At 49.0% G+C, this 17175-nt stretch overlaps 1 long non-coding RNA gene across 1 annotated transcript in view; it reads left to right on the top strand.

The window, feature by feature from the left end:
- The window catches only part of LOC119399309 (uncharacterized), a 31889-nt gene that overhangs the window by 13734 nt on the left and 980 nt on the right, over positions 1-17175 (top strand). The gene's annotated exons all lie outside the window — the stretch shown is intronic.

Consider the following 17175-nt stretch of genomic DNA (forward strand, 5'->3'; position numbering starts at 1 on the left):
CCACCATCTGTCCACCATCCGTCCATCACCCACCATCTATCCACCATGCGTCCATCATTACCCAGTACCATAATCCACCAAGATGATGGGTAGTGGGTCCCATCATGCCCACCATTGGGCAAATTTTCAATAGGGGTGTCACGCCGGGCTAATCAGTGACGAGACGGAGGCTGCGTAGGTCTGTGCGCAGTGGTCGCCACATCACCCCCCCCCCCCCCCCCCGCGGAGTGCAGAGCCTGTAGAAATCTGGGAGGCGTACCAGACGTCCAGAGCGTGTCGTGAAAGGAGCGGGCTGCGACGTCGGTGGCTATGGACGGACGCCAGTTGAAAGGGTGGCGCTGCCAGGTTCGTTCGCCGCGATGTACGCGGGCTTGAGTCGGTCCTGTCCTGGTCGGTAACACGGAGTGGCGAACCGGTGCTCAATTTTTTCCTGGGGGTCGGGGCTGAGAGTGGCGTAGAGGACGGGTGTAGAAACCTAGTGGATTTTCCGAGCCGTTCCGCTGACGGGCGGCGCTGCGGAGAGACGCTTCAGGAGGGCCGAGTGGATCCGCGAAAAAGCGGTTGCACCGGGCGCGCTTGTGTACGTGGGCGCTTTCAAGGGCTTCTCCGCGGCTGGTGGCGCCGTTGTAGTAGGCGCCTGTGGCTGGTGGTGTACCGTCGCCGACGTCATGGGCGCCGAGACATACACGGGGAGATGTTGCGGCGGCGCCGGATGCAACACCGTCGTGGTGGTCATGACGGGATGGTGGTGGTCCTGCGCCAATATCTGCGGCTGGGTGAACGTCGGTACCTACACCAGGGACTGGCGCTGGTCTGTCTGGAACGCACCCAGCGTGGGCTGGGCCAGCATGGTCTGCACGTGCAGCATGGCCTGTAGCTGTTGTAGTGTCAGGGGCTGTCCTGGGACTATGGCAAACGAGGGGGGCGGCATCATGCGCGGCGGCGCCAGAATGATGTTGGGCCTTGGCCCCAGATTCTGCGGGATGACCAGGGTTGGGGTGCCAGGTGTGACCTTGTGGTGGTCCGTCCGGGGAGACTGGGACCGGGTGGTCGCGGTTGGTGCGGGCGTCATCTTGTTTGCGCTGCCGCTCGACAGCCTGAGAAGGATCTGCGGTCGGGGCAGTCTGATGTTCGAAACCAACCAGCGTGGTCGGGACAGTCTGAGGTGCTCGTTTAGGGTGACATTCGTGGTGCCAGCGAAAACGTGACAGGCAGCGCTGGTTTGGGTGTCGCACCCAGGATCAGTAGGCGCTGATGCAGTCATGCTCACCGAGGTGTCCACAGGCGTTGACCACTCTACCAAAGGCTGTTCGTCGGCGATGGCAGGAGTGGCAGGCAAAACAGTTGGCGGCAGGCGATACTCAGTCGTGGCACGTGACGTGCACTGTGTCGTCCTGTGCGCCGCGTCGAAAGCGATGTCTTGCAATGGCTCTGTGGTTACGTGTAGCGCGGCAGGGAGTATGTGACGTGGCGCTGCCGGTTGCGGTGGGGCTAGCACGAACCCTCGAAGTTGGTCGTATGCCTGCGGCCCAGGAGGAGGCACAACGCGTCGCAGAGCAGGAGGAAGCATAGCTACCGTGATGGCGTACCTGTCCTGCTGCAAGACGATGTTACGCAGGGAGAAACCAGCCTCCATCTTGATAAGCCAGATGGCTGGACATTGCGGCCAGAATTCGGGAAACTCCGGCGGCAGCAAGATGCAGTGCGCCGTGGTTTCATCCGGTCGCAGCGCCATCGTGATAGGCGTGTCAGATGTCGGTTGACTCGGCGTGAAGGTTCCCGTGGAATCTTCTGGAAGGTCATTCCAAGGTCTGGGTCATGGCGGTGCGGTTTGTTCGTTTTCCGGGTCACCAGATGTGGGATGCGGGGTCGGTGAAGGACGGATCCCAACATAAAACAAAACGATGTTAACGTGATAGCAGCAGCAGGGCAAGCATGCCGATGCTGCGCTTCGGAAGGTTAGAGAAACAAACATGAAACCAAGCTTGGTAGCTTGGGTTATATAGCCAGCGGTGGTGACGTAAGCCTCCGGTGAAACTGCGTGGCGCTGTCTTTTATCGGAAGCGTATTGCAGCAGGTAGCTGTGTCACGCCGGGCTAATCAGTGACGAGACGGAGGCTGCGTAGGTCTGTGCGTAGTGGTCGCCACAGGCTCTTCTAACTTTTTCATAGCCACCTTTTGCTCTTCAAAAGTGATTTTCACCTATTTCGAGTTTATATACAACGTCATTTTTTTGTCGTGAAAGTGGAGTAGAGAAACTAAACTTGACAAAACGAGTAAAGACAAAATATATATAACAAAAAAAGCTTGCAGCTTTCGAGGAAACCAGTGCCGGTATCATTCATCCGTGGGCCTCTCACTGCTCACCTAAAGTACCGTAATGGTTTTCGTGATAAAGTTTTGTTTGAAAATTTATGGAATGACAGGCATTATTTCCTCGTGGTTATATATTGACACGATAGTTTCTACGTGCTATTCTACTTTAAAGGGCCCCTCACCAGGCCACGTAGCAAATTTGGGCTCTCCGCGTAGCTAAATCTTGGCAGACGCCATCGTGCGCACGCAAAGTATGCATTGCGCTTGTCATCTCAGTGTGACCAGACCTGGGGAGGGTCCCTTTAAGAGTACACGCGCGTTCTTGCATTAAATCCCCTTCGAAATCCGGTGACCGTATTAGGGAATCCAACCCACTTCCTCTGGGCTTAGCAGTGCGATGCCTCAACCGCTAGGCTGCCACGGCGGGTCATAGACGTACCAAGATGGAAGGATGTGCCGACCATCGCCGCGCGTAAACGGTCAGAAATGTCACTCACGTCGCAAATACGAAAGTATGAGAACAGTCCGAGGGGCTCGTTTTTCTGTATTAGACAAAACTAATAAAGCCGACTGACCATTAACCCATTGAAAGCATAAGGGACATTATTTGTCGTTTCTTAACTGTAGTGTAATGATTCTCACTTAAATTGAAAGACAATAATGTGGATGAAAAATTAGTTGTGTACTCACGTCGCAAGGCATGCAAAAGTTTGAGCAGTCATACCCTTTTACTGCGCAGCGTTGCAGACGTGTCAGTGATACACATATTCTGCAGATCTTTCTTTCATGAAAGTTTTGGATTGATTCGCGCCAAAACTCTTCACCAATCCTCGATCGAATCCTCAATGCTTTGTCGCTTTCGCGATTACATATATCAAGATTGGCGAGCACTAAATCCAAGTGTTCTGTTTACGTCCTCGAACTCGGATAAGCGATTGAGGTCACTGCACTCGCAACCGTGTTCACTTCATTGCGCTTGTGGAGTCTCGCTGGGATTTGACAAAAGAGCATGCTACGCTCGACCACGCTTGAGCTGGGTAGCTTGACGAGGTGCGTGTTTACGTCACGCTCCACGGCGTGATACGGAGGGATCTGACGCTCGCCGTGTGAAACTCTTAATCAGCGTCGAATCCAACCGCGTGCGAAAGGTTGTGATAAATTAGTCTTGGAACACCCGGTGGTTGTCAGCTTCGATAAAAAATAGAACGTATGCTTCATCGGCAAAGGTAAATAGAGAAGGAGAGAGAGAAGGAATGCAAGAAGCCAGGGAGGTTAACAGAGAAATACTATCCGACGTGCGGAATATATGCGCTAGACTAGTTGCTGCAGCTGCTGTGCTGCTATCCCTTCTTTCAATGTGTGGCATGGCTATTCCTTGCGCCGACTGTATGGTATAGTTACCTGTAGAGCCGGCTGGATAGAATGTTTGCTTAACCTTGAATGCTTACGCATTTAAAGGTCCAAGTTCCGGCATTTTATGCTCCAGTATTCGCTGCACACTCTCTTGGCAGATATTTGCAGTACTCATTTCTTTACTATAACGTTAGATTTGCGCCGCGAGCAATACTTCAAATACGCCACTCTTTTCCTGCAAAGATAAGTGTAGATCAACGAATAAATAAATAAATAAATAAATAAATAAATAAATAAATAAATAATAAATAAATAAATGAATAAATAAATAAATAAATAAATAAATAAATAAATAAATAAATAAATAAATACTCGTGATCGAAATCTTCGCTGCAGACTTTTTTGATCCGTTCCTTACAGCACCGCCAGTCTGTTGGAGATAGCGAACTCGGAAACCTATTTCGCTGTGCAAACAACCTTTTAAGTGTATCGCTTCAGTTTGAATAAACAGTCTGATAGTAAGCAGTCTGTCAGTATCCGACGAGTCTCTTAACCCGGTTAACATCTCTGCATTTCATCTTCTCTCTCTCTCTGGCAGTCTCCTAACTTTAGCACAGTGTGTTTACCTGCTCACATACAGCGCACGCTAACTTGGCCTAAAATGCCGTCCTCGCTCAAACACAACGTTTCCCACCCCCATACCCCCTCTCCTGCATCCTTCTTTCTTTCAAAGCGCGAAGAAACATAGAATCAATTTCCGTGAAGTATCCCGGTACGGTTTTGGTCATAGGCGTGCGCAGGGGGGGGGGGGGGCAAGGGGTCGAGAAGGGGGGGGGCGCAAAGTCAGACCTATACATTGTAGGGGGGGGGCGAGAAGAGGGGCGCAAAGGCAGCCGCATACATTGACATAATAGGGAGGGGGGCGCTGCGACGAACCTTCGCCCCCCCTGAAGGGGAACCCTGCGCACGCTTATGGTTTTGGTTATACGTTAGGGTGGTGTATGTGACGTGGTGAGAGAAGGAGAGGAATACCTGGACCTCGATTATTCATCTCTCGGGTAATACCGTATGGGCTCGCGTAAGGGCCGCACTCTTTCTTCTTTTTTTTTTTTCGCATCTTCGACAAGGTGTAATTCTGACGTTTTAAACTATGCCACTTAGTTGGTCCTATATTTTCGTCGGCGAGTAGAAAATCATTCTTAATCCTACGGGACTTTTCATAACTACAAAAGCGAATGATGCCCCATTCATTCATTCATTCGTTCATTCATTTAACGCCACGCAATCGGCTACACACCCTTATTAGACAGATTTAGTTGGGCGTCCGCAACAACCTACGGACGCAGCCTGCCATAAGAAATGGCTGGCAACGTCCGTACGTTGTTGCGGACGCTCAACTAAATCTGTCCATTATCCCTATGATCACGCTTTGCGTTCGCTTTGTGCGCTCATTCCCGGATAGTTCTCTTGGGTGACATTCATGCGTTAACAGATCCCTGCTATATCATAGCTCCTATCTGTCGCCCGGCATCTATCGACTGGAATGAGTATTTCCTTTTTCTTTTTCGTTTTTCTTTTTTCTTTTTTCATGTTCTCGCGCGGCACATACTCCTGCGGCACATACTCCTGCGGCGTATCGTCACAAAGTGGGGCTCTAATTGCACCAATTTATTAGAAGCTTTAGGCCAAAGACAAATCTCTTGATGAGAAAGAACGCGTTATGTCACGGTGTTCAAAGTGGTTCATCCTGAACTAACACAGCGCCCAAAAGAACCATAGGAATAAAGGAACACCTCCGCGCACCACACGCACTCGTGGTGCGTGTTCCGCTTGGTCCTCGTTTTTTGCGCTTTGTCACTTTAAGCCAAAACATTACAAACTCGCCCAGGTCGCAGTGCCATTGCTGCTCAAAGTGTAAGTGGTATTTTTACTACAGTGATACGTCGATACATTGTAACTTGCGTCGGTTGCGTCGGTTGTAGCTCGCAGTAGTTGTGCGGTCACGCTTGCGAAAAAAAACTCCATAGGTGGGTATGCGCCACAGGAAGTGGACACGCCCCACCCCCGAGTGCAACAGGGGCGAGCGTTAACGAAACAGATACAAGAAAAGATACAAAAAACGGAAAAAAGATAAAGAAAGATGAAAAATAAAGAGAAAAAGAGCAAGGCTGCCCGCTTCCTTCAGGCTACGCGCCATTAATGCGAAGCTGGCATAACTTTTTTTGTGATTTTTTCTGCTGGAATAATTTTTTTTTTTCGTGATTTCCTCCGCAAATTAGGCACAGCCAAGATGGGGGGCGCGGCCCCTTGCACATACATTTGTAAACGGTATTAGTCTCTCGAGTCGAGTGACCCCTAAGTCCAGCCGCATACTTAAGCCGTCCAATATGAGCACAACTCCCGCGGAGGACGTGTATACTATGGCACATTCAGCGGGAGTGCTTCGGGAAGCTTATTTGCTCTCCTCTCCTATTACTTTTCAGCCGGCGGACTCCGAAGGGATACGGGAGACTCCGCGCCGGCGCATGCAGCCGTATTGTAAGGCGAGACGGGTGCTTCCCGCATATACGGCAGTCGCGTGGAAGCTAGGAGCGCAAACGTCGCCGTGCTCTTCTAAGTGGAATAAATTCTGCGTTTAAGTGAGCGACCCTGCTGTGCGTCGTGTTTGCTCGACACTTCGCGCATAGTTTGCCTTTTCTCGCAGTGTCCTCGGTATGAGCATATAGGCGTGCGCTCGGCGAAGACAACGGAAAGGGGGGGGGGGGGGTCTGCCCCCCTCTTTCCCTCCAATAATATGAGGGGGCACCAAGTCTGCCTCATACCTTGACTCAGTCAGAGTTGTCCCGTCAATGTTTCAAAACGCAGGGTCAAGACGATGCAGGTTTTTTGACAATAATGGCGACCGTGCATTGCAAGAACTGTTTTACTTCCCGCCTTTAACCTCGAAATACCGATGACCAGAATCAGGCCGTTGTCAGAAGCACGTCATCACATCATTTTTAACAGCGAAGCGTTTGTAGCTCGCCGTGGTTTGTCTGGTGTTGCTAAACAGTATCATCATCATCATGCTGGCGCGCTCTCTTCGTCGTCTTCTTCATCTTCCCTAACATGTGCGCCGATATGTAGCAAATAAAGGGATAAAAAGAAAGAGAATTGGAAAGAGAAAGAGACATAGAAAGGAAGGAAACAGAAAAAAGAAAGAGAGAGGATGATAAAGAGATAGAAAGAAAGAGGAAGCAAGAAATAGAGAGAGGGAGAGAGAAACAAACGAAAAAGGAGGGAACGTGACGTAAAATCAAGTAACACTAGTCACGTGGCATGTTCCCCGCCAAAACCACGTAACACTAGCCACGTGACGCAAAATCACGTACCACTAATCACGTGGCCTGTTCTCGGCACAATCACGTAACACTAGTCACCTGACATGTGCCCGCCAGAGTCACGTAAAACTAGTCGCGTTACATGTTCCTGCTAACCACATCAGCGGGGAAGGGACACGGGCTTGGGAGGGCAGCTTTTTTTCGGTAGTCCGAGCACTCGCTCCGCACTTGCTTGCACTAGTGCAAGCTGGGCCATTTCCTTTTTGATTTTTGCATCCATTGGGAAACTTGTTTACCTTCAGACTCTACCAATGGTAGGCTGGGGGGTGGGGTGGGAGTTCTACGGAGAAACTTGCCTTTCCTTAATGGAGTAGACTGCGCACGCCTTTGGGTATCAGCTTCTAATACGGGGCTACTGCGATGGCGCGGTGTGGGCGGTGTTTGTGACGCTGTGCGCATGGTTGAAGGTTCGACTCCGATTGTATTGTGATAGCAATTATATGGACGGTCTCGAACTATATCGGAATGTCTCGAATTATATCGAACCAGCAACCTCTCTCTCCGCAGCGCGTGGCGCTAACTACTACGCCACAAAGCGCAGATCCTTCAGGTAGCTAACGACGAGCGTTATGTGCACACCCTTTACCGCTGCCAGGGCTCAGAGACGGCAGGCGCTTATAAGCGTTTCTTCATTACCAGCGAAATGGCGCGAGGAGAGCAACGGGCGCATTTAAATGTCGTCGGCCAGCTCGCTCGCTTCTTCTAATATTTGCGCAGGGAGAACCTTGCGCTTCCGCTGTCTGCTCGTGCGGTAGTTGTTGCCGGGGGGGGGGGGGGGGGGGGGAGGCAGATGTTTTGCAGCGTAGCAGCGCGTCCATCACGGGCCGCTTTCTTGCTATCGCATTCATTGCTTCGCCCTTGCGGCGAAACTGACTTTTTATTGCTCTTATTACCTGTCACCACTCGTTCGTCATTTGTCGCACGACCGCAGTTTGCGGGTCGCACATGAGTAACGTGTAGGCTACATCCCCTTCTTTCCAAGATTTTAAGTTAACTGTATAAATTGCCTGCCAAATCGGTTGGTTTCAACAAAGAAAAGATTGCTTTGTGACGAAAACCTTCAAGAACGGAACAATTGATCAATCAGTCGGTCAAACACACGCACACAAATGAACGCTCGCTCGCTCACTCAGCACACTTGACTCAGTAAATAAGTTCGGAGCTGTCTACTACGCGGTCTCTCAAAGTGCTTGTCATCGTGTGACGACATGACTGTATGACGTCGTCATGACGTCACAGATCGTCAAAATTTGCGACGTCATTATAACGTCGCGTAACGTGGTGTCATCACACGACGCCATCGTTTGGTCAAGTGTGGGCCGATCCCGAAGGCTCTGCAAAACCTCGTGAGGTGCGGAAAGCTGGCAATGCTTGTGATCTCGGAGGCAGTGCAAAACCGCGTAAGGTGCAGAAAGCTTTGGGGTGGAGGGAGGGGGGGGGCGATATTGTCAGTGCTATTGACTAAGAAGGAAAAAAAAAGCTGGCTTTCGCCTTTGAGTCGTGCTAAGATGAAAGGGACCGTGTAAAATTTTGTTCATGCCAGCACAACAGCAGGCACGCGAACACAAGTTTCACTGCTTCACTGTTCACTCTGAAAAGAAAACACAGCAGGATAAAACCGCTCATCGCAATTTGCCAACAACCAAACGCCCATTGTATAACTTGTGTACTTCATCTCCTCGCCGTTTACCAGAAATGGACGCTTTACAGTTATACGCTGATGTCAAACGTTCGGAGGCGCAACGCGATCCTGGCGTTCAATTGACGCCGAAATGCCGACGTTTTTAGCAAATCTAGCATTCAATCTGCCGCGCTTCGTATTGCGCCGATATCGATCTGCGTTCCTATTATCGATCTGAGGTTTATACGCCGCTAACCTAATCGCATCTCGTGTACGCGCCACCGCTCGACGAGAGGAATGCCATTATTTTTTCGCCGTCTGTATACACCCTCGATCAACACGGCTGGTTTAGCGTTTTTCCCGAGATTTTCCTTTCGTTGTCTCGTATAAAAGCTATTACACGCTTTGGTACAACGAAAAACAATCAGCCGTGCCTGCGTGCCGAGCAGGGTTTTCGCGTATCGAGGGCCTTATATAGTGGAAAGATCCGCACTCGTTTACGCAGCCACTTCGCCAGACCCGGATTATAAGTGCACACGACGTTCCGTTTATTACCTTTTTTTCCTTAAAGAAAATGAAATACCGAACACAGTTCAGGAGAAAGGAAAGACATTGTCGCAGTATACTGCGTGTGATTAAAAGTATAACGGAAAGTTGGCCTAGTCGGTTACTACTCATGGTGAAGTTACTGCGCGCACAAGATACAGACGCAGTGAAGTAACAAAGAAGAGCTTAGCTCCCAAATACTTATCTTTAGAAGAGATAGCAACCCAGCACCAGCTATCGGCATCTAGCATGTGCAAAACAACTACCGAATTTGACAACAACAACAATAAACGAGACAACGAAACTTTACGCGGAATCGAAGAATGCACTATAGACGATTTTACATAACACACATGGCCACGGCCACCATAGGCTGTTAAGCGAATGTTTTCTTATGTTTCTATATCGTGACGTGAACTAATAAGGTCATTAAACATCTAATGGACCAACGCAACCGTTTTCGTGCGTATGGGTCTACCGTAGCACTGTTCGTTTTAGTTGTTAGAGATATAAAACGGCAAGTCCACAGTCCAATATGGCGGCCTCCGAAACGCTTCTTAAAATAGTCTATACATTGACCTGAAGTAATGTTCAAACACGATAGAAAAGTTAGAAATATATAGAGAGCTTCGAATGAAGGGGGCTATGCCGGTGGTTGTTCGTGGTTTCTCGTTGCGCTGTGTGCAGTGCTGGCAGAACGAAACGTGACATCAAAACACTTAACCGGAACAGCTGGTATACACGCATTTGCTCCAGATAACGGCGCCTTGTCGCCACGAAACCGGCCACCAAATTTTGTGTAGGCTCCGGTGCGAGTGTGCCAGCCTATATTAGGCCGATGTGACACGAACGAACTGAACGCGGTGGAACCAAAAGTATACGTGCATTGTTCAGTGCTAAGTTCACGCGTTTCATTCCGTGAACGACGTACTTAGAAATGAGAACCGTGAACAAGCCAAAAACTGTAGCCCAATGCAGTGCTCTTTCGAAGTCCATTTCGTTGACTACATCGGGCTTTAAGAATAGCATCTGTTGTCATCGTGTCTGTGTCCTGTTCTCGTAATTGTAAGAATGCAGCGCAACAAGCAACCATAACTTGCGCGCACGCACACACACACACACACACCACACACACACACACACACACACACACACACACACACACACACACACACACACACACACACACACACACAGATATATATATATATATATATATATAACAGAGAGAGAGAGAGGATGAAACTTTATTTCATCGACCAGTATGTTTACGCCCGGACGTGAGCGGTTGCCGCATTCAGGGTAGGGGGCTTGTGCTGATATCCGAGCCCTGTTCAATTAACAATTGTTGAGGTTTTACGTCCGAAAACCACGATACGAGTTTGAGGAACGCCGTAGTGGAGCGCTCCGGAAATTTCGACCAACTGGGGTTTTTTAACGTGCACCTAAATCTAAGAACACGGGCCTCTAGCATTTCGCCTCCATCGAAATACGGCCGCCGCGACTGGGATTCGATCACGCGACCCTCGTCACCATCTGCAGCATGGTCCCTAGAAACTTGGGCTTGTCAGCTGTGCTTCCTCGGCTTCCTGTCTTAGTGATTGTATAGGCGTTGTCTGCGGATTCTTGTCGCATTCCCAGTAGTGATGCAGAACTATCGGTAAATTGACTATCGATAGTATCGATAGTTTTTTTTAAACTATCGATAGTGTAAACGAACTATCGGTAGTGCTACTATCGACAAACTATCGATAGTGCAGTCGGTAGTATCATCGTTAATATTACTATAGCGATATTACTATATTACTGCCACGCGTGTTTATTGCTTTGTTTTGACGTATTCGGTTTCACCCACAAAGACTGTTAGCAACGTTTGACACTGACCGCGCCGTAATGTGTGAGAAGCTTCACAATTGTTTTACGCGAGCACCAGCGATAACGCTGGAAGGTTGATGACTGATGTATAAAGGACGACGCGTTCCACCGATGATCAGATTACTCAACGGCTGACGGCTGTTCCCGCCGCTATCAGTGCGCAGCATGTATCCCTTGTTTTTGAGTTTTGATTTTCTGGACCCAAGTTCGCCCAAATAAAGAGCTCCGTATTTCCCAACTTGCTGCAGCATTCTTCACCGTTACAAACCACGTGACAATACTATCGATAGTGGTGTGAATAATGATGCGGTTATTGGCCGGCCATATTGCCAAAATATTTGCGATAGCCTACTACCAGCTTCGCTTAATTATGAGCAATTGTTGGCAGATAAATTAATTATTTCCGCAGTCAAAAATTGCGGAATATGTCCATCAATAAATTCATATCCAAAAGCAACCAGTTACACCTTACAATTAACTTCTTCGTATTTTTTATTTGAAATCATAAAATGCAATATCAATTTGAGCCGCGCTGTCCTACCACATGTAAAGGCTTCCTTTTCCGCTACAGCTGAACAGTATGACTTTATGATAATGTGTCAGCAAAGCACTCTGGTGAAGAACGCAATGATGTCAACTTTCTTGCCCTTCAGCCTGCTCCTCCGGCTCCACTATGCACCACACGCGCGGAAAACCAAGTTTATTCTGCAGTGAGTCCACGCTGTTGATTTTATACTATCAATAGTACCATGGAATTTTTTACTATCGATAGCGCTATCGATAGTATTTTCACCATCGATAGTTCGATAGTGACTCAGCTATCGATAGTATCGACCTAGTACTATCGATAGTTCTTCATCACTAATTCCCAGACCATGTGGTAGGGTGTGTTCGGCAAGTTGCAAAATTTGCCTTCTGTTGTATGTTCCAGCATTCAACTTAAAAAAAGGCTCCCTCTCAAACCCTGGTTTGAGGGGCAACTTACTCGAAATTTAAGGTTAAGGCGACTGCTGTAATGTTTTTTTTTTCCCGATTCGCAATTTCTGTACACCGAATAACCGTAAATACACTGCCGCGCGCCTCTTGCGCGGAACGACGGGAAAGCGAAATTCTTGCACGCGTCAGCTAGGGCTATCTTCGGAGAGGTACACGTCACCGCACACCGCTTATCTTCTCGAATGAATATATGTATAACATATAAGCGAACGGGCCGTATAAAACCCAGTGCTGATCTACCGGAGGCGTAAGGTGCGTTGTCTCTCATTGTTTTGTTAGTGTTGCTATGTCTTCGAGGAATGTCGAGTCTTGCGTGAGAAGCTGGCCAGGCGCGTAAGCAATTCTGAACGCTTTCTGATTCACGGATCCGGAGCACCGGCCGGTCGAGCCCCTAGGTTGATGACCGTTCGTTGGCGTATATATAGTGTCCTGCGTCACTGCACCTGCAAGCCCTGCCAACCCCTCCTCTCTGCTGTGGATGGTGGTATTGCAACTTCTAAGATTTGTTTGTTATTATTGCCTTGCGAGCGCACCGTAGATGGTTCGCTGGACCAAGGAGTTTATCACACATGGCCGGATCTCACGCTCTTCTTTCCTAGAAAAAGAAAACGTCTCTGCATAATAGCAGAAAGCTGAGTTAGTTGGTAGTATTCATGTTAAAAGGGTGGGCGTGACGTATTGACAGGTATCGCCTCTTGCCTGGGCATGCGCAGAAAAGTTCTTACGCCTGCCTTTTTTTTGTGTGTGTGCTACTGTGCACCTTTTCAGTTGTTAGTCGGCATTTGGGGTGTTTTGATTTCTCTGTTGCGTCCTTGTTTGCATGCCCGGTCTTTTAACGTGATCTCCGCAGAATACACAACACTATACAGAGAGGCAAGGCGTGGTCTTATCCGCACCCCACCCGAGTCCAGGCAGAAAACAATTAAGCGGTAGAATACCGACAAACTCCTACCCGAACTCAGTGCACTTCCACAAGAGCTACCCACACTTAAGCCCGGACAACGAATGCAAACTATGCAAAACGGAAAAGTGATTCATGCAAACATTTACTCTGTGAATGTCCTAACATATTGACAATTTCTCCTGAGGGCGTCCGGGAGCAGTGGCGGACAGCGCTGCTCAGCTCGGAGGCCGAAGAGAAGAAATGGCCTATCCAGCAGGTCATGCAGGATAAGGGAGGCAAGGTCTCCTGGCCTCTGTGTGGTGTAGCCCGGAGCACAAACCAGCCGGATCTTGTAATTACGCATCACTCACTCACTCACTCACTCACTCACTCACTCACACTCACTCACTCACTCACTCACTCACATACACTTAGAGCCATGGTCGCGTCCCCTTGGTAAGATCACTACTGCGTTTACCATATCGAAATTGCCGTAGTGACACCACCTAACGAAGCCAACAGACTATAAAGCCAAAGAAAACATGGAGGACATTATTAAAAGCCGAAAGCTTTAGGCGCTTCATCAAACACGAAGACTGACCGTCACGGCAGAAGCGTAGCCAGAAATTTTTTTCGGGGGGGGGTTTAACCCCCCCCCCGTTTGTATGTTTGCGTGTATATGTACATGCAAAATTGAAAAATTTCGGGGGGGGTTGAACCCCCAACTCCCCCCCCCCCTGGCTACGCCCTGGTCAGCGGCGTCGACGCCAGCACGAAGTTACGCAAAAGAATCAGCATGCGATGACGCCATCATGTGACGTCATCATGGCGTCACACGTTGCAGAAATTTCTGGCGTCATTAAGACGTCACCGTGACGTCACACGATGCCGTCATCGTATCACAGTCGCTTGGTCAAACGTGAACCGATCTCGGAGAAGTGCTGCAATCCCACGTGATGTGCAGAAAGCTGCGATGCCTCTGATCCTGAGGACGTGCAAAACCACGTTAAGTGCAAAACGATTTCGCGGCAAGGAAATGAATCAATACAATCGACTGAGAAAAAGTAGGATCGAAAGAAGAAGATACACTTCGCTTTCGCGTCGTCTTAGGCGAACGCGTAAAAGTCCGCGTGTCATTTTTGTATTCTAACGGTTTTTAGTAAGGATGACATGGATGGAAAGAGCTTATAGCGAAAAAAAACAGCTTGACGTCGGTAGTCCTTCCTCCGTTCCCCATCTTTCAATATTTCATAGCGAGCGGCCCGTCCCTCGCAGACGCGATGTCTTCAGGTAGTACGCGAGGATTTATTGCCCAGTCGCCAGCTAGTAGAAAGATCACGCGCTACATGACGCTTGCGGTCGAAACCGAGTGTTCCCACTCGTCACCGTGGATACGCGTGACGCTGGCTAAAACTCCCAGGGCTATACGCACAGATATAGCCAATTGTGTGAACTGAGGAACGACCGCGGCCGTTGCTGTAATTGTAAAGCATTATACGCGTTATCCAAAGGTTGTAGGTTCGGCCCCTACCCAAAGCAGCTTGTTTATCGTCCACTTTAATTCTTTTCCATTTCTGTCCCAATTACTACCTTAGACAGCTCAAAAACTACGAGAAGTTCTTTATGCTTTCCTTGGCTTCGTTGTCTGTCGGTCTCATTAAGTTGTGTCTAACAGAAAATAAACTAGTCCGTGTAACCTTCACTGTTACCCGGACTAAAATATTTTGCGTTGTGTCCCCGGATAAGGTCGATATGTCGCTCTTGCTCCTTACTTTAGACTTTCGCGTCTGCTAACCTTGACCATGTTGAAAGTCCCGTAGTCCGCGAAGGGGGACACGGAGTCCGAAGAGGTTAGGCACCATTTAGCCAGCATTCGCCCTGACTGCAGCCAACACGAGCCAACTGCAGTCAGTTCCGAGCAGTTGTTTGTACACGAGAGTAGATGCAGTATAGTAAAGTAAAAAGTTGGGCGAGTTGGCGTTGGTTCATGATAAAGAGGGGCCGCGATACTACGGCACACACGAGGAAAGAAGGGCCCGGGGCGACGCGCTACTAGCAATTGAAATATTTTTATTCAGGAAAGACATGTTTATAACACCATGCAATTATATCAACCCCAACGAGTCGACGAAAAACTAAAACCTTGCGCTCAGCATGCCTACGTCAAGTGACGTGCTAGATGGGCTATCTCCCTCCTGCAAACTGATAGAGGGGTGGTTGATGCAATCCAGCCGCTCCTCTGGCTAACGAATACCTCTACAATCTCCCTCGTCAAGGGGCCCCTGTGCTTGTAGATTACTGTTGTCTGATCAAAAGCAGGCTTGCAGCTGCCTTGATCACACCCCTTGCAGTGCATTGCCAGTGGGTGAACGGCCTTCCTAATAAAGAGCTGTTGTGCTCTCGCAGACGCACAATAAGCCATCTACCGGTTTGCCCGATATATGCCTTGCCGCACGACAATGGTCTTCTGTACACAACGCCACTTGCGCAAGGGACAAACTGCCTTACATGCTTGATGGCACATCCTCTTTTTTACAGCGAAAGCTGTTATGAGATCATTTCACCGGCCGTTTTTGGTGCCGTAGTTGTCCGCCGCCGCCGCCGGTGTCCGTAACCAGTATCGCTCGAAATAGAAAAAAACTAAATAAAAAAAATCCAGGATGGAACGAGGTTCGAACCTGGGCCCTCTGCGTGGGAGCCCTGTCGGCAAAGTCGGCAGTAAAAAGCGGTAGCCCGGTGGCGGGCGAGAATTAGCTTCATCCCGGCCAGCGTCGGTGCTTGAAACTGCTTTGCAAAAAGGTCCTATACAGGCTTCATGTCGGGAAGGAACCACATTAGCATATGAAATATAGCGTGGTAAAAGAGTAATAAGCACCAAGCGTCGCACAACGCGAATTCTGTAACCAGGCGTCACACAATGCGAATTGCGCAACGAGTAGGTTGTTTAATGCTTCCAACCCATTACAAAGAGCTCTGCCATAATTCTTCATCGTCATCACGCACATCATCAACAAAGTGCGCATAATGCCTTACATGCGTTTAGCAGGTACCACGGCTGTCTGTAAAATGACGAAAAATGGCACAATGCCTACTGCCCTACTTCTCAAAAATTACAATGATTTATAGCGTAGTGGGTTCCTCGCAAGTGCACTTCGTTGGTTGCCAAGGAAGCCCATAAGGCTCCCATGATCCATTTGCTCAGGGTCTCAATAAAGTCACTTCTCTCTCTCTCTCGCTCTACGTTTCTCCGGTTAAAGTGTTTAAAAGCGTGGTGGGACAGTTAAATAACGACCGGGCGTCACCAATATGCATTACGTAACTAGTGGGTCGTTTAAAGCTTGCAACCCATTACAAAGGGCGCAATCATAATTATTCATCATCATCAACCGCCGCATCAACAAACTGCACATAATCGCTTACATATGGTACCTCGCTTCTCCGCAGAACAACGAATAATGTCGTGCTGGGTGCTTCCCAACTTCCCAAAAATTACGCTTTGTGGCGTAGTGGGTACGTTGCTAATGTACCTGTATTAGTAGCCACAGGAGAGTTTATAACGGGCTCTAGAAAAGCCGCTCTTCCAGCTTTCGCTGTGACTGTGCTGCGCTTTCCGCGCAGGCCTGGCGTTTTTTTTCACAATGCATGCTGTGACTAGCCCATTTTTTACTAACTGTTGAGCAGATGTGGCCCACCTTATTTTCCGCGGAGAACACGACATCAAACCCATATCTCGGACCCACTCTCTTCATGCCGTGCGACAGCCAGTGGGCATACGGGATTTTTGCCACTCCTTTTCTTTCCTGAGGTGCCCTTAGATGTAAGGTTCCCAGGCCGTTGCTTAATGGATCTTCTTATTTTTGCAAGCTCCTGCTATGGCATTATCAGGAAACCTGGCGTCTTCTAGTCTTTCCACCTGCTCGAAAAAACTTGTCTGCATAAGATGTGGGCATGACCTGTCCAACGCCGATCTTAGGCAATTCAGCGCAATGCCATTCTTCACCAGGCGGGAGTGCCCTGAGCTGTAATCTAGAAGCGGCTTCGCAGTCCTAGGGAAAAACATCCAGCACACGTGCTGTTGTTCGAATGACAGCTGCAAATCCAAAAAAACGCAGCTGCCCATTCTTCGGCACTTCGCGCGTGAACTTCAAGCCCCGCCCTTGCTAGCAAACACAGTGAGCACTTCGTCAACCCTCCTATCGAAGCTG

The sequence above is a fragment of the Rhipicephalus sanguineus genome, chromosome 7 (assembly GCF_013339695.2).
Source record: "Rhipicephalus sanguineus isolate Rsan-2018 chromosome 7, BIME_Rsan_1.4, whole genome shotgun sequence".
In the NCBI taxonomy this organism is placed as follows: domain Eukaryota; kingdom Metazoa; phylum Arthropoda; class Arachnida; order Ixodida; family Ixodidae; genus Rhipicephalus; species Rhipicephalus sanguineus.